The sequence below is a fragment of the Camelus bactrianus genome, chromosome 18 (genome assembly GCF_048773025.1).
Source record: "Camelus bactrianus isolate YW-2024 breed Bactrian camel chromosome 18, ASM4877302v1, whole genome shotgun sequence".
Classification (NCBI taxonomy): domain Eukaryota; kingdom Metazoa; phylum Chordata; class Mammalia; order Artiodactyla; family Camelidae; genus Camelus; species Camelus bactrianus.
In genome coordinates this window covers 15,056,131-15,068,326 of record NC_133556.1, presented here as the reverse complement: position 1 = coordinate 15,068,326, position 12,196 = coordinate 15,056,131, and positions in this window count along the sequence as shown.

The window sequence follows — 12,196 nt, the reverse complement described above, 5'->3', positions numbered from 1 at the left end:
CTGTGCAATCAAAGAAGTCCCAGAGGGTGGCTTCTCTGGAGGAAAAAGAAACCCACTTCATTAGCAAGTGATCAGCTGGAGTTTCTCTAAAACTGTCTTAGTGCTTCCAACAACTATTCAAGAAGAATTTATCAGGCCCTGGCTCTGTGCCAGGCATTCAGTGAGCAAGACCAACCAGGTCCTTCACCCGGCTTACGTTCTAGAGAAGGAGACAATAATGAACAAGGAAACTGCTAATCAATTTGATAATCATAGATGGTGAAACAGGACGCGAGAGGCAGCAACCAGGGGCCTCGTTGAGGAGGGAGAGTTGAGCTGAGAGGTGTTAGCAGATGTCTTGAATGGAGGATGGAAGATCTGAATTTTAGTCCTGGCTCTGCCATATCTGGGCCACACCTGTCTCTCAGAGCCTCAGTTTTCCCATCTGTAAATGGGGTAGAGGAAGGGGACATCATCAGGTGCTGAGCATCCTCACCACAGGAAGAGTCTTCCATCCCCTATCACTCTCAACCTGCAAGGGGTTAGTTGCCTCCATTTGACAGATGAGGAAACTGAGGGCACATAGAAGAGGCTCTGAACATTAGGTATAGGGGTGTGTTGGGGAGAACACCTATCCTACGGCCTTGAACATCAACCTAGGAGCTTAGATCTTACCCTATCAGCGAAGAAGATCCAGTGATGACTGGGGAGCCAAGAACACGACATGCCCAGGGTTGTGTTTCTGGAAGGTTGCCCAGGGGTCAGTGGGGTAGGTGGCTGCGAGGTGAGGCATCTTGGAGTTGTGTCAGAAGATACGTGCTGTGGTCCATGCCGAGCACTGAAGCCTCCTCTGGGATGAGAAGGAAGCCTGGACTTGCTACCTGGCTGCATTCACAGAGAACAAGGCCAGGGCACACACGTACTCCAGGACATCTGCTCAAAAATGTGCTCAGAAACCACAGCGACAGGGTGACGGGCAAATCAGCCTTGGCTCTGAGGGAGGGACCAGGAGGGAAAGGAGACAGGCCTGGACAGGAGAGCCTCACAAGGGTCCCCACCATCAGCTGTGACATCCTCTGGATGACAGGCTAGGGAGGGTCTTTGGGGCTGGAGCATAAATGAATCATAAGAAAGGGTCTGGGAACATTTCTTTGGGACCGAAGGCATGTCAAGCACTTTGGCCAAAGGGATATAATTGAGCCCTTATGGAATCCTTACTCGATCTCAGCTGGAGAAGCTGAGGCTCAAGAAGTAGCAGGGCCGGGGTCAGCATCCACGGCTGACTCTCTGTGGTCTCCAGGTGAATTTAGTGCCCAGGTGAAAGTCCCACAGCTCAAACTCGCCTCCTTGTTCCCAGTACTTGGTGGGAATTTTCCCAGTCCTCAGGAGCTGTAGCTGGTTTGTTTTACTACTGTCTGGAGGCGGGACAACGAGGAAGGTTGGGGAGAAAACAGGCATTTTAAGTTCTCCTGAACCAGCTCTTCCTGGGCTGTTTTTCTGAGTGGTTTTTTCCAAACTGTTTTTTGCTTCCCTCTGCTGCCCTCTAGGGGCCGAGAGCGGGGCCACAGGCCTTGGTTCCCAGGACCAAGAAGAAAGCCCCATCTCTCCCCATCCACCCACCACCAGGAAACGAAAACTGCAGGAGAGCAACCTGAGGGACACCTGGGACTCGATTAAGTGATTAAGAGCAAAGGTGTCCAGCTGGGCATAAATATTTATAAATTACATAATGATGCAGAAATATATTACGAACAGTATAAAGCATATATAAAAACTAGAAACTTTTCAAGGACATAAAGATTAAACAAACATTGTATTTATATGTTTTTATTTTATTTACAAACAGTATAATAGACCTTTTGGCCTTTATTTAAACATTCTTAGTAATATTTTTTTTTACAGCTAGCAATGCAATTGCATATACTTTTTTTTTAAAGTATGGGTTAATGTTCTACCAAATGGTGATTCAAGAGTCTATTTCTGGGGGGGAAGTACAGCTCAATGGCAGAGCATGTGCTTAGCATCCACAAGGTCCTAGGTTCAGTCCCCGGTACTGCCATTAAATGAATAAATGAGTCTAGTTCTATGTAGGGTTATTTCCATACTTGATCTGAATGGCGGTTAGAGCTGAAAACAGCGCTGAAATTTGGATTTATAAATCCAAATGAAAGAAGCATCTCATGGACTGTGCTTTCTAAATATCAATATTCATATTTTAGTCCCATTCTCAAGATGGGGAACCGTTTTTGGTGAAATCTGGCTAATATACATCCATCTTCCTTGATGTCAGTCATTGAGTCTTGCAGACAAATCAGAAGATTGGTATCGTGTATTTTTAACAAATGGATTCAAAACCCCCTGAAAGTTTCTTTTGGAAGCTTTTTGAAATTGGAACTTCCTGTTTTTAGGTTCTCAAAGTGTGCAGACTTGGAGAGTTTTTAAGGGAAACACACGTTCGTTGCTTTTTGGCAATAAAAGCTCATAACAATGGAAACATTTCCAAACATCTGCTTTCAAAATGCTCTTTCCAGCACAAGTGTCTCTCAAAAAGCGGTTACATTCTCTCGCATTGTTTAAAAATTACCTTCCTCTTGGAGGAGCAGATTGGGTGCTTTGTTTTTTGGGGGGACAAGTAGTTGACAGTCACGTGGCACCCAAGAAGAGGTCAGGGGATGTGAGCCCTTGTCTTTTTCTCAAAAGAAGCACATGAGCCTCATCTCCAGGCTCAGCAGTTGTTTAAGGTCACACTCGGGGTCCCTCCCCATCTCATAACAAAGTATCATTGAAGAGTCTTCTTTGCGAAGATCTTGTCCTTAGCAGTAATAATACAAATCATAAATGTGATAATAGAGAACACGGACCCTGTGTCAGGTGCTATGTAAGAGGGGCCCCACAGACTAATTCATTACATCCACAAATAACCCTCTGAGGCAGGTACGGTTCTAGATTTGTTGACAGATAGGGAAACTGAGGCACAGACGTGGCAAAACTGGGAGAAGCCCACCAGAAGGCATTTTGAGGACATGGTTGTTGTGACGTGACAGATGAGACTGGCAAAGGGGAGACTGTTACTGGGGGATGGCGATGCCACCAATGTGAGAACATGAGGCCTCTCAAACTTGGGAACCAGAGCTTCCCCCACCACCCAGGAGACACCCTGAGCTTCTAGTGGACTTGAGTCCAGGCCTGTGGCTTCGGCACAGCCTGCAAGGGACACCCAAGTTCCACACTCTGATGGAAGGTTAGGGACACGGGACTCAGTGGCAAAGGGTGACTCTCGCCTGTGCTCACATCTTCCTGAGGTTTCTGATCAAGACACACCTCCTGGAGCCTCTTCTCTTTACCACACCATCTGTTAACCAGTGAAGATGCTCACACACACACACACACATCTGCATGACACTCCTTGTATTGGTTTAGTCTCCCAAGTAAAGCAAAGAGAAAGACAATTTAATGAGCATCTACTACGTGCCACACAGTGTACCCGGACCTACACACAAACAACCTTCATTTTCTCCCTGCAACAGCCCCATGAAGACTGTGCCCTTATAGCCCCATTTTCAAGATGAGAAAACTGAGGCTGAAAGAAGTGTGCCCTGTAAGGTCAATGGCAGAGCTAGAGTTCCGCCCCAGGGGTGTGACTCCAGTTCCCGTGGCCTGGGATGCGTTGACCTGGCAGCTGTTGCCTCTGGAAGTTCCACCCACGAACTCTCTGCATGGCCAACTCCATCCTCTGTGGGTCAGGAGAGGTTTTTGTTTATTTGTTTGTCTTATGGTTTTTCTAATTGAAGATATTTATGTCACATTGTGTGGAGTTTGGGCTAGAAAAGAAATCCATTGAATTGAAATAGGGTTTTCTTAAAAAGGGTGAAGGCAGCAAAACATGGAGAAACAGTAGCAGGAACAGCGGTGGGTCTTCCCTCCCCGCCTCCCCAGGAGTGAGGCGAGCCAAGCATGGGGTTCAACCCAGTGGAAGGGAGAGCCCCCCTCACTGGGTGAAGGATATCATGAAGAGGAAATCCACCTCCTGGCCAGCACTCTTGAGGGAGTGCTGACCCAGGAAGGGGCTTGGCTGGGGTTTGCACAGTGAACAAAAGATGGGCACACGATGGATGGATGTAGGCTGTTGAGATGAATAAATGGGGTCGATTCCATCCTTGGCCTCCATTCTTTATCCATCCTGTATCTGTGCCCTGGGCCATTTCACACTGCCCTTCCACATGGGCGGGGCCTGCTTCCCTGCCCTTTGACTTTGGACTTGGCCATGTGACTAGCTTTGCCAACAGCATGAGGTTAGAAATGCTGCTGGCTCAGTTCTCAGTCCAGGCCTCGTGAGCGCTTACACATTTCCACTTGCATGTCTGTCATCGCCATGGTAAGGACACACCTGGGCTAGACCGCTGGCCCCAGGAGAAGGATCTGATTGACAGCCCCTCAGCTGACTCCCAGATATGTGACAAGACCAGCCAAGACCAGCAGAGCTCCCTCGCCGAGTCCAACCTAAATCAGTCAATCGACCAACCCACAGGTCCATGCGAACAAATGAGTGTCTTCAAGACACTGACTTGGGGCTGGGGGTGCAGGGGTCATTTGCTACAGCACTTTTGGAACAAGACGAACTGATACATTCTAGCTATTTCTCTCATGTATCCAGCCCTAAGCCCTCTCCCTGCTGACCTTTGTGTGGCATGTCTTCAAAGAGGAAAGAACCAGATGGGAATTCCTGGTGGACCCCACCATCCAGTTCAGCAAGACCAGGTTACCAGGAAGAGAAGAAGAGGTGAACTAGAGGCGTCTCCCCGCCAGAACCCGCAATGTTTCTCTGAAAACAAAGCATACGGGATCGACAGAAAAAGTGTGTCAAAAGCAAAAATGGCCAACGTATCTCCCAGAGATGTAAAATATGTCTTTACATTTTGTGATGGGGAAGGAGGAAGAAAGCAAGGGGACGCATAAGGACATCCAGCTGCTCTAACTGCTGGGCCGTGGGTTCTCTCTGAAAATAGCCTGATGGGCAAGCCTGTAGACCCCGGAGCCAAACCATCTGAGTTTGAATCCTGGTTCTCTCACCAACGGCTGTGTAACCTTGGCCATTTAATCTCTCTGGGTCTCAATTTCTTCATCTACAAAATGAGAATAATATCTTCTGTCTCACAGAGTTAGTGTGAGAATTAAATAAGCAATATATGAAATGCTCCCAACAATACCTGACTTATAATAAACACTATATGAGTGTTGGTTAAGGGGTTCATGTTGAGATGGTGACATGAAAAAATGTTTGGGGGATCCCTGGAATGATGTGTGTTCGATAAATATGAACTCCTCTCTCCAGGTGTACTCGTCATCTGTGCTGTGTAACAAGTCACCCCAAACACAGCAGCTCAAAACAGCAAGAAACATTTATCATCTCATGGTTTCTCTGGGTCAGGAATTTAGGATCGGCTCAGTGGGATGCTTCTGGCTCAGGGTCTCTCATGAAGTTGCAGTTAAAATGCCGGCTAGGGATTCAGTCTCTGAAAGCTTGACTGGGGCTGAAGGATCCACTTCCCAGATGGCAGGCCCTCAGCTTCATGCTGGCTGTCGGCAGAAAGCATCAAATCCCTGCCACACTGGCCTGTCTTATAGGGCTGCTTGGCTGTCCTCACAATGCGGCAGCTGGCTTCCTCCAGAGTGAGGGATCTGAGAGAAAGCCAAGTGAAAGCTGCAGTGTCTTGTATGATCTGGCCTTGGATATCACACGTCATTTCCATCTATTCAATGGGTTACACAGGTCAGGTCAGCACTATCCAACATGGGAGAGGACCACTCAGAAATGTAAAGAATAGAAGGCAGGGATCACTGGGGCCATCTTAGGGGCTGCCTGACGCCTGGTCAACAGTGCAACACCAGTCCATAGAAAATGTGCTTTCTTAATCGTCTTGGAATTGCTTAATCATCCACAAGCTCTCTTCTTCCCACCCTCCACCCCTCCCTCGCTTCCTTTTTTCCTTCCTTCCCTCCTTCCTTTTTCATAGCTTTTTCTTCTGATTATAAAGATAATGTATTGCAGAAAATTTAGGGAATACAAAAAAGTGTAAAGAATGTTTAACCTGCCTGCAATTTTACAATTAGCTGATATTCATTTTGGTGGACATTTCAGTATTCTAATGCAAATTTTTACGTACATTTTACAAAAATTGAATTACACTGCGGGCTCAGTTTTCTATCCAGCTTTTTACATTTGAAATCATCTCATGATCACAGCCCATTATTATTGCTAATAATAACTATTAATTGCACATTTAGGAATGTTCCAGGCACTGTGTTGAGCTCTTCATGTATTTCATTTAATTTTCACAGATATCCTATAGGTAGGCAATACCCTTGTATCAGTCCTACAGAGGGAGAAACTGAGGCTCAGGAGAGTTACAGAACTAGTCTAGGGTCACACAGGAAACAGAGGCCACACACCGTCAAGACTTCAGTTCAGATCTGCTGGCCTCCACTGTACTCTAGTGGCTGCAGAGTACTGCACCGTATGCAAGTCCCAAAATGTATTTAAACAATCAGCTATTGTTTGGCAATTATATATCAATAGGAACAATGCTCTGATGCACATCTGTTAATATACATCTTGGTCTACACAGGCCCCAATTGCTTTTATAAAGAATCTGTAAGTATATCCCTGGGTGTACTTGTGCCACACCTTAGAGGGAAATGTGTCATTTCAGGCTTGCTTAAAGCATTCAAAGGTCACTCATTGGCTTGTATAATTGAAAACCCCGGGGGGAGGTCTAGCTTCAGGGGTGGTTTGATCTAGCAGCTCAAAGATGTCAAGGACGTGCGTCCTCTCCAGGCTTCTGGTTTACCTCCTACTGTGTTAGCTTCATCTCTCCAACCACTGGCTCCACCTGAAAGTTCCCCAAAAGCTCCAGGGTCTCCCCAGGCCACAAAATGGCTGCCATGATTCCTGACCTCACATTCTCACACCACATCAGCTCTTTCTTAGACAGCAGAGAAATTTATCTTTATTAGAAGCCCCAGCAAATGGTTCTTGATGTCTCACTGTAGACAGAGAGAATGGGATGCTCTGATTGGTGGAGGGATTCAGGACTCGCCCCTGGAGCTGTGTCTGGGGTCAGTCCCTGCCCAAACATCGTGCCTGAGACAGAGAGAGAGGTGGCTACAACCATTATCTGTTGCTGTCTAACAAACCCACAAAACTTAGCAGCAATTATTATCCTCATGATTCTGTGGGTTGGAATCTAGGCAGCTATGCTTCTCTCTCTCAGCGTCATTCATGGGCCGCAGTCTTCTGATGGCTTGACTGGGGCCAGGGGATCAATGATGACCTCACTTGCACACCTGGAAGTTGCCACCATGCTGGTTGGGGTGCCTCAGTTCCCCACGTGAGCCCTTCCCTCTGGTCAGCTAGATGGGGCTCTCGTTTTGCACAGCAGTCTCGGGGTCTTAGGAGGCAAAGGTGGAAGACACAAAGCCTCCTGAGCTCTGCCCTGAGCACTCACACGGAGTCACCCCATGCATTCTCTTGGTCTAAGCACCTCTGCCCAGATCTGTTGTTGGGGTGTTATTGCAAAGGGCTGGTAGGCCTGCGAACAATCCCCACAGGCGATTAAGGCAGACACAAGAATGGATTCCGGACAGCCCAAGTGGCCAATGACCACCACAAGAGGGCGGATGGAGGCAGTGGCCAAGAGGTCCTCCCAGGGCGTGGGTGTCTCCATCTGCCTGCCAGTGCCCTGGCGATCTCGGTAGGCAATGACCCTGGAAATGGCACTTGTGTCAAACACAAGAACGCTCCTGGGACCCACTGCCAGAGATAATCTTTGAGATCAGGGCAGAAGGGGCTGGGATTACATGTCTCCTTCACTAAATTGAGTCATGAAACTTTTATTAAGGGATATAGTTTGTTGACGGCAAGAAAACAAGGCAATTCTGGGCAGACCCATTAAGAGCAAATCCTCCTCCACCATCACAGTCGCCGGTTCTGATGGAACTGTGAAATGACAGAGCGAAGACAAGACGGAGATTTGCAGAAGGGGAAGGGGACCTTTCATCCCCTAATCGCATGCGACGTGCTTTCCCAGGCCCCTAAGAGTGCAGGCACAGCAGTCCCATCTGATTTCCCAAGGTTTCTTCACAGAAGGGCTGCCTCCTTCGCAAACACGAGTGACAGCTGCTTCCATCAGACATGGGAGTGTATGCCCAGCCACTTCTCCATCAACCAAGAAGGAGGGTCGTGTGTGGCTTTGTCCTTCCAGGAACCTGAGCATCCCCCTCCTGCCCTCTCTGACTGAAGGCGTCAAGGACCCAGCCCTCCTAGCTGGAGAGATCTTCTGAGCCCCTCCATCTCCATCCCGTGAATGGGGCCACACAGGGCCCCCACGTGGAAGACTGTGAGGTCCCCCATGCCCAGATTGGCTGTCTCATAGCTGTGTGTTGTTGATCAAGCAACTTAGCCCCTCTGAACCATAAGATGGGTTTAACAATATCCACTTAAACTGTGGACAGATCCTGGCATGACGTTTTTTTTTAATTTAAGCCAAGATTTTTTTGGTTTTTGTTTTTCTATTTTTTTACTTATTCTTTAATTGTTGCGTGCTTTTTAAATTATTTTTTATTTGGTTTTTTTGTTGTTGTTGTTGTTGTTTGTTTTCTTGAGCCAAGATTTTAAATCAGGAGATTGCATACAAAGTATTCAATTTTCCAGCTTCTTACAAACAACCTAAAAGTCTGCCAGCACTGGGCCTGCAGTCCCAGCTGGCCAAATTGATTGGGGATAAGCAATTGCTTCAGCTGGGAGACAGTTTCCCCACTTTGCCACAGTCCCCCTTGACTCCCTATTGTCCTACATCAGACCTACTTTGTTCATTTATGTTCCTGGCCTAATTCCAGCTACCACTGTATTGGAGTTTTAGCTCCACTGTCCCCAGAGCTCCACCAGAACTTTATCCTGGGATCCACTCTCACTAAACCCACAGCTCAACTTCCGATCTTTCAAGGGAGCTGTCATGGCCTCCCTCTGTCTCGTCCATCACTCCAGCCACCAGGACACTGACCAGCACTGAGGACCTGGGAACAACCTCCCCAGCCAGGCATCTGAGTGACCTGTCAGCCCTAACATGTACTCGTCCCTCCCTGAGGCCGAAAATCCTGGGGTGAGGCCTCTGCTTTCAGCAGCTTGCAGGGCCCCAGAATCCAAGTCTATTTTAATCCTCGGGGGGCTTAGTCTATAAACGGTTTCATCACGGTCTCTGGGCTCCTTGACTGGAGCCTCCAGCTGCTGCCTGTGATGTTCTTTCAATCCTTCAACAGATCCCCACCGAGCACCTGCGACAGAAAACAGCCAACCACGGCCCACTGGCCGGATCCAGCCTTCCACCTGCTTGGGTCCCACCCACAAGCTAAGAATGGCTTTTACATTTTCTAATGGTCAGAGGGGTAATCAGAATAAGAATCATATTTTGTGACACATGAAAATTATATGAAATTCAAATGTCAGTGTCCGCAAATGCTGTTTCACTGGAATGTAGCCACGCCCATTCATTTCCCTGTTACCTGCATCTGCCGTCAGGCTCCAAGGCAGAGTTGGAGAGGCGTCTGGCCAACAGAACCTCAGATGTTTGCTCTCTGATCCTTCCCAGAGAAAGCCCGCTGCCCCCTGCTCGGCTACATTCCAGGCCCCCTCAGGGTACTGGCGATACAGAGCTGTTTCCACTTCCTGAGACTGCCCGTAACAAATGACCACAACCCAGGGGCTTAGAACAACAGAAAAGTACTCTCTCACAGTTCTGGAGGCCAGAAGACTGAAATCAAGGTGTCGGCAGGGTCCCGCTCCCTCCGGGGGCTGGTGGGGGGGCATCCTTCTGGTCTCTTCCAGCTGCTGGTGGCTCCAGGCGTTCTTGCAGCTGCCTCCCTCCAGTCTCTGCCTCCCACCTTCCCCTTTGCGTGCATCTTATAAAGACCCTCTTCATTGGATTCAGGGCCCCCTGGGTAATCCAGGGTGGTCTCATCTCAAGATCCTTAATTTTATATCTGCAAAGGCCCTTTTTAAAGATAAGATCATGTTTACAGTTTCTGGGATGTGGATATAACTTTGGGGAGAGGATCACAATTCACCCACTACAAGTGCTTTCTGGCCTTCTAGAATCTTCCATTCTTTTGAAGGGAGACTGATGATAACCACCACCACCAACCCCCCCAAAAAAACCATAACAGGTCAGATGCTGATAAGAGCTCCGAGGAAAACTCAAGCCGGGGGAGCGGACGGACAAGAATCTACACACACTAGCAGAGACCCCTGGGAAGTGAGGGAGGGAGTCATGCAGACATGGGGGGAGGGAGGGGGACGAAGGTTGGAGTGGGGGGGACAGCAGTGCAGAGACCAAAAGAGGAAGAATATGAATACATGTATGTATATGCACGACTAGGACATTGTGCTGTACCAGAAATTGACACATTGTAACTAACTATACTATAATGAAAAAAAAAAAAGAATGTCGGCACATGTAAGGAGAAGCAAGGGGTCACCGTGTGGCCAGAGGGGAGTGAGCAAGTCCAGGAGAGGAGAATGACTACGATCTCGGGTACTGTGGGCAAGGGGCTACTCAGTTTCAGGTCCTTCACCACAGAACAAGAAGGACTCACCCTACCACAGTTCTCTCTCTGTACCTGCACTCAGCGTGCACACCGCCAGTGAATTCCACACAGCCCTCCCTTGGAACTATTAAGATCGACATCCCTCCCTCGATTATTCAGAGGAGGCAGGGGACTCATGCATGGTCACTTAGCCCGTGGGAGGCAGAGCTGGGATCCAGAGTATCCTCCAGCCCTGGAGCCCCCGGCTTCCTCCCTACACAGACTCAGGACCTTTCTTAAAACAGGAGGAAAGGGGAGGACGCTGGCTTTAACAGAATTAAGCCTCACCCAGATTGCTGAACAAACTCATTTTCTCCAACAGCAGGAGGCTCTGGAGGCACTCTGGAGGGAGCCAGCTGGTCGACCTGCTTTGACTTTCAAGGAGGTCAATTAGTACAGAAAACAGCCTTTGCAGTCAGAGACCCCGTGGGCAAGCAGCAGAGCCAGTGGCGAGGTCTGGCAGGGCCTGCCAGCACCGGAAGACACCCAGCTGGTGTCCGTCCACTATTCTCCGTGCGGGACCCGAGGGGCAGAGAGGTTTCGGGCTGTCCGAATTTGGGATGGGGAGCACGGAAGCCTCAGCAAGGACTGCCAAAAGGAAGGGCTGAGACCACGCCCCTGCCCAGCAAGGCAGCTGCGGCAGGACATCAGCTCCATCCGACTTGGGCAGTGCTAGGGGTGGGAGCCCTTATGTAATAGGGAAGAACAAACCTGACTCCACATTAGATCTGTTCCTTTGGTTCTAACCCTGTGCTCTGACTCCTGTGCTAAGTCATGTTGGTTCTGCACCTTTTATAAAAGAATGTTGCCTGTAGCCTGAAATATACAGGAGAGCCCATTCTCAGGGCTCTGACCTTTAAAGGGTATAGCGCTTTTCCATTCGTATAAAGATAAAAAGTTGCAGAACAGAGAATAACATTTGTCTTATTGGAGGTGTACAGGAACATCATGACCTGACCTTACAGGACAGCTGCAAGAACAAAGGATTTCCACACCAAGAAGTTTGCAACAACCAACCACATCCCCTCCTCTTTTTAGTATTAAAAGAGCCTGAATTCTGACTCGGAGAAGATGGGTCTCCAGGACATTAATCTGCTACCTTCTTAGTCTGCTGGCTTTCTGAATAAAGTCGTTGTTCCTTGCCCCAACAACTTGTCTCTGGATTTATTGGTCTGTCATGTGGCAAGCAGAACGAGTTTAGACTCAGTAACACTATTGTTGATTTTCAATTATTGTTTAAAATTCATATCAAAATTATACATGTACAGATTAAAATAATCATATAACATCTCATGAAACTCTGTACTCTCCCTGTCTAAATTCTAGCCACACTGGCCTCCCTTCTATTCTCCAGCACACCTAGCTGATTCCTGCCTCAGGGCCTTTGCACTGCTGTTCCTCCTGCCCAAAGACCGCTCCTGCGACTCATCCAGTCTCAGCTTTAGGTCGGCTCCTCAGGGAGGCCCACCGACCATTCATCCTGTGCACACATCCCATCACTAGCTCCTCCACTCAACACTATCTAACATGGCCATGTTGAGTCATTTAGGACCACGGTTCATTTATGGTGTCTTCTCTC